We start from the raw sequence: 5,521 nt of genomic DNA on the forward strand, positions 1-5,521 counted from the left end.
TAGACTCAGAGAGGAATCTGTACATATATGGCATGACTCCTAATTATCTCTGCTTAATTTATAATAAATCTCCAAAGTCGGAACAGGGAATCCAGAAGCCGTTCTGGCCCTGTCTCACGAGAACCTGAATATCTCTTAACATACTGTCCATATGATCTTTTCGTTACTTCTATATGAAAATAGACTCATCGAGCTTCGAATACATAATTTATTCATCAATTAATTCCACTCCTACTATTTTTAGTGATTTTTCGATCTCACATCACTGCTGCTGCCAGCATCTGTTACGAAAGCAACTATGCCTATTTCGTGATTTCTCCTTGATCTAACTACTAATTCATGATACATATCACCAATTATGATCATGACTAGCCATGCCAAAGGCTAATCATTGTCAAACTTCCCCCTACTACACTATTGCCATATCATGAATTTTAACACCAAAATAATCAACCATGACGTATGGCATAAAAAGGTCGAATTATCAAGATTTGCGACCTAACGTTATGAATCCAAACCCAACCGAACATTTATGCCATTTTCGCATGGCTAAAAGATTACATACCAAAGTTCAAACACAACATAATAGCCTATACATGCCGAAATGTTCTCCTAAGCCAACTAAGAAGAAAGTACCAAAACTTGCTATCCGGTGTGATGACTTCGATGACGGCCCGACCACGCAAAAAGAGACGAGTCCAAGAAACCTAGAATAGGTGACAAGGAAACACCGAGTGAGTTTATAACTCAGTAAGTCATAAGCAATGCACTACCATCCATTAATAACATTATCACAATAGGAAATAAAATGGAACGAGGCTAGTTACTCCATCCATACCGAACCATGCCATAGTTCCTCAGACCCATCGGTTCAATCTCATACCAAATCATGCATTCACATTCCATATACTCATCAATAGGATATTTGAGGCATTTTCATACATCATTTTATTTTCGTTACAATCATACAACTAAACGGCCTTTCACCTATTCCACAATAAATCTTATGTACGTGACTTCAATTATAATTGTCACATAGGTTTCAACTTACCAAGCTCAACTCCAATTATAAACATAGCGCCTATTGGCCATGAACTCAAGGTACTTACCCGATCCGCTGTCCGTGATCGACTTAATAATGTCGCACACTTAGTGTCCATAATGATTCAAACGTATATATATTAAGTCCGCACACTCAGTGCTATATAATCAACTCGCACACTTAGTGCTATATAATCAAACTCGCACACCTAGTGCTACATAATCAAATTCGCACACTTAGTGCTACATAATCAAGCTCGCACACTTAGTGCTACATAATCAAGCTCGCACACTTAGTGCTGTACAATTTAAACCCGCACACTTAGCGTCAATCCATGATCATAAATGTTTATACCCGCACTCTTAGTGCCGAGGTCAACAACTCAATACATCTCACCTCTTTTCTCTTCATTCAACACTTTCATCACCACATACATACATGTATATAAATTTATCATTCCATTCAGCATGATTACATAGACATTATGTCTATTTAGATCAATACAAAATATATGCTTGATGACTTACTTGGTGTTGGGTAAGACGGTTCCAATTCGGCTACTCGATGATCTTTTCTTTGCCTTTGCTTGATTCTCCTCCTTTAACTCCTTGAGCTTAATCAATAAATCAACTAGTTTAGCCATCTTGCTAAACATTCATAATTCAATTACACATGCATATGTATGTTTGTATATTCGGCAACCATCCTCACTAATTACCCATTTAGTCGATTATACACATAATTAAAGGTAACATCCCGAATGGGCATACTTGTGTATATATACATATATATGTATATATATATACTTCGGAATGGGCATCACAATTAGATTTAACACCACCTTCATACTCAATTAGATGGCCGAATGTATGTATACATGTACAATGTCAACTATAACATCATTTAAACACCTAATTTCATCTCATGAACACTTAATCGAATTTTCCTAATCTAGCATATTTTCACATCAATTTGTAACATCATGTAAATCCACATATAATTACATTTCTTAAGTTCCACATCTTAATGCCCATTATAGCCACTCCCATAGTCTAAATCTAGCAATCGGCAACACCCACCTTTCCACTATGTTAGCCGAATACTCATTCTCTTCCTAGTCCTAAATTCGGCACCTCCAACAAAATAGCTTAACAATTTCAACTTTCATGCTAACATAACAAGCAACTTAACACATCCATATAACTAGCATGCTAATAGCATCAAGGTATCAACTAAATTTTTTTAAGCTCCTTAGCCGAATCCTAACTCTCCAACAACCCCAAATCCAACCATGGGATAGATAGAATTTAGACTCATCACCCAAAGGTTGTGTAAACTTCCAAAAATATCATTGAACATACCTTGATCTAAAGGACCACCTTGGCCGAATCTTGCTTCCTCTTCTTCCTCTAGTTACGACAATTGCAAAAGAAAGAAAACATGAACACTCCTTCTTCCCTCCTTATTAAGCATTCAAACTCCCTCATTTTCATGCCACAACATCAAACACTCCTCCTAGATACAAGCAATGGCCGAACTCTTTCCAAGTTTTTCTCCCCTTCTTTTTCTTGGTTTTTCGGCTAGGAGATGGCAAGTATGACACCCATTTTTTTTTTGTTCACTTTCCTATTATTATCCCCATCATTTGTTAACCAAAAGAAAACATATTAAATTAGAATGAGTGGAGCATCATCACTCCTTGGCCGGCCACCATGTATTTTATGGGCAATTTGACATGCAAAGCCATGCTTCCTCACCCTATTATTACTTACTCCTTATAATTCATCTATCATCTTTTCTAACTTCGTCAACTAGGTCCTTTTTGAATTAATTCACAATCCTAAAGCTAATATTAAGCATTTAATTTCTCATATATTCACTGTCACACAAAAATTTATGCAATAAAACACAAAAATAAATTTTTGGCTCGGTAATGTGGTCTCGAAACCACATTCCGACCAGGGTCTAATTTGGGTTGTCACAGTTTTGAGGTCGAGGATTATTACCCATGTAATTTAATTGCTCGTTATCCATGTTGTGGCCATAAGGTTTGTATTCCGAATGGCTTGTTCCACAGCTACTTGCCTCGCACTGTATTACTGGGTGAACCTGTGAAGAATTAAGAAAACCATTAATCTTTTTATTTAAGAGTTCTTCCTGGTTAGAGAGCATGGTGACCAAATCGACGTTATAAATGCCGGATGTTTTCATTGGCTTTGTCCTCATGACTTGCCACTGACAGTTATTCAGTGACATCTCTTCTATAAAATCATAGGCACCTTCCGGTGTTTTATTGTTGATGGTTCCGCCAGCAGCTACGTCAACCATTTGCCGAGTTGAAGGATTTAGACCATTGTGAAATGTTTGTACTTGGAGCCAAAGCGGTAACCCATGGTGAGAGCACTTTCTGAGAAGGTCCTTGTATCTCTCCCATGCATCGTAGAGTGTTTCTAAATCCATCTGCACAAAAGAAGAGATATTATTACGTAATTTAGCCATTTTAGCCGGCAAAAAATATTTTAGTTAAAAATTTTTCATTCATTTGTTCCCAAGTAGTAATTGACCCTCGTGGTAATGAGTTCAACCACTGTTTAGCTTTGGTCCTCAATGAAAAAGGGAATAACCGAAGACGAATGGCATCATCAAGAACGCCATTGATTTTAAATGAATTGCAAAATTCCAGAAAGTTTGCTAAGTGAGCGTTGGGATCTTCATCCTGCAAACCATCAAACTGAACAAATTGCTGTATCATCTGAATAGTGTTAGGTTTTAATTCAAAAGTATTTGCAGTTATAGTAAGTCTAACTATGCTAGATTCAGTTCCTAATAAAGAAGGTTTAGCATAATCATACATAGTGCGTGGAGCAGGATTTTGATTAGCCGTAATTACAGGAGGTAGCTGATTGCCTTGGTTTTCAGCCATCTCTTCGGTTGGGGGTTGAGTATTGTCTTCTTGCTCGTTCTCTGTGCATTTTAAGCTTTGCCTTATTTCTCTTTGGTTTCTACGAACTGTGCGATCAATTTCTTCGTCAAAATGTAGTGGCCCTGACGGGTTTCTTCTAGTCATAAACTATGGAAACCTGCCAAGAGAAAGAAAGAGTAGGTTAATAATTAATAATAATGAAATTAAATTAAATTGCATGAAAAATAAATGGCCAAAGTAACAAAAATTGAGCCCTAATATCTTAATTCCCCGACAACGGCGCAAAAAACTTTATCGCGTGGTTTCGTGATAGGTTTTAAATATTTATAATTACTCATTCTTGAACTAACTATTATCGCGATGTAGGCAAGTGTACCTATCGAACAGTAGTATAGTTTTAGCAAGACCGGATTGTCGAACCCAAAGGAACTAAAAGTACTAGTAATGACTATCTTTTTATTATCTAGCCTAAGAATAATGGGGTTTTGTTTTAATTAACTAATTATCTAAACTAAGAACTCATAGAGAATAGAATTAGGGAATTGCTTTTGGGAAAATCGATTGAATGAAGACAATACCTAAGGAAAAATCCATCTAGACTTTACTTGTTATTCTGGCTCTGAATCAGACTATTTATTCATTCAACTTGTTCCGTAGAGATCCCTAAGTTATGTTATTATCCCTATTCAAGACTAATAACTTCTAATCCCTAGATTGAATAACCAAGACTTTTCTCTAATTAACACTCTAGGGTTGCATGAACTCGATCTATGGATCCCCTTATTAGGTTTCACCCTAATCTGGCAAAATCTTGTCACCCTATTTCTAGGCGCGCAATCAACTCCGCTTAATTATGACAAATGTACTCTTAGACAGGGTCTATTCCTCCTCTAAATAAGAGCTTATCTTGAATCAGTATCCTAGGATATCAAAACAAGAATTAAGAACACATAATTAAGAACAAGTTAAATATTTATCATACGATTCAGAAAATAATAACAAGATTCGTCTTAGGTTTGATTCCCCTTAGGTATCTAGGGGATTTAGTTCATAACTAAATAAGAAAACATCTCAGAAGAATAAAGAATACAAAACATAAAGAAAACCCAAAACTCCTGAAGGAGAATTAAGGAGAGATCTTTAGTCTTGACGATGAATCCGACTTCTGAGATGAATCAATCGGCTTCCTTGGAGTAATTCCTTACTCCCCCTTCTCCCTCCCTTTTTCTCCTCCTCTAGGGTGTATTTATAGTTTGAAATGCCTAAAAACCCTCAAAATTGGCCTTTTCCGAATTGGACTCATCTAGGGCTTGACAGGGACACGCCCGTGGCACACGCCCGTGTTCGGTTACTTCAGGCCGTGTTCGAGCCTGCCAAATTGACACGACCGTGTGGTCTGCCCGTATGAGGAGGTCCAAGCCGTGTTGATTTCGTACTTTGGTCTATTTTCTCCATTTTTGGCCCATTTCTCGTTCCTTTTGCTCTCCTATGCTCTCTTAAGTGTAAAACATGAAATTAAAGCATTAGGAGCATCGAATTCACCAATTCTAATGAGA

General features: G+C 37.0%; 1 non-coding gene across 1 annotated transcript; it reads left to right on the forward strand.

Annotated features, from left to right (window-relative positions):
* The first annotated feature begins 3,428 nt into the window (after window positions 1-3,428).
* Window positions 3,429-3,535, forward strand: LOC121213407 (small nucleolar RNA R71). Its single transcript, XR_005908789.1, has one exon. It is a non-coding gene; the product is annotated as a small nucleolar RNA R71 (small nucleolar RNA).
* The last annotated feature ends 1,986 nt before the right edge of the window (window positions 3,536-5,521 follow it).

This window comes from Gossypium hirsutum, chromosome A13 (genome assembly GCF_007990345.1).
Source record: "Gossypium hirsutum isolate 1008001.06 chromosome A13, Gossypium_hirsutum_v2.1, whole genome shotgun sequence".
In the NCBI taxonomy this organism is placed as follows: domain Eukaryota; kingdom Viridiplantae; phylum Streptophyta; class Magnoliopsida; order Malvales; family Malvaceae; genus Gossypium; species Gossypium hirsutum.